Genomic DNA, 505 nt, shown 5'->3' on the forward strand with positions numbered 1-505 from the left:
TCAAGTGCAGCTGATTTGCCGCTACTTAAACTTGACAGCGTGGTTGTAGTTGTCAACTCTATAAATCCATTTGCTTATTTGCTTTATTGTATAGTTTCAAGCTGGCTCTTCCTAAACTATGTATTTGCCAATGTTATTGTGGCTTATTAACATTTTACTTTTAATATTTTTATTGAGCTTTGTACCACGGGTGTTTATTAAGAAAAATTGAAAAAGCAACAGAGCCTAAGCGGTAGAAGTTATAACAGCCATTTCGGAGACCACCACATCTCCTCATCAGACTTCTTTTTTCTAGACTTCAGCAGGGATCGAACCTGCGTAATCGATGTTCAATGTCAGAAGCGTTAACCACTGAGCTATGTACGCCCCGTAAACTTTTGTTGCTAATTCATTTTCCTTATTCAACCAACTACTGTCAAGTGCAGCTGATTTGCCGCTATTTAAGTCTGATGAGAAGATGTGGTGATCTCCGAAATAGCTGTTATAACTTCTACCGCTTAGACTC

This window comes from Rhagoletis pomonella, unplaced genomic scaffold (genome assembly GCF_013731165.1).
Source record: "Rhagoletis pomonella isolate Grant_MI unplaced genomic scaffold, Rhpom_1.0 Rhpom_scaffold_00002, whole genome shotgun sequence".
NCBI lineage: Eukaryota > Metazoa > Arthropoda > Insecta > Diptera > Tephritidae > Rhagoletis > Rhagoletis pomonella.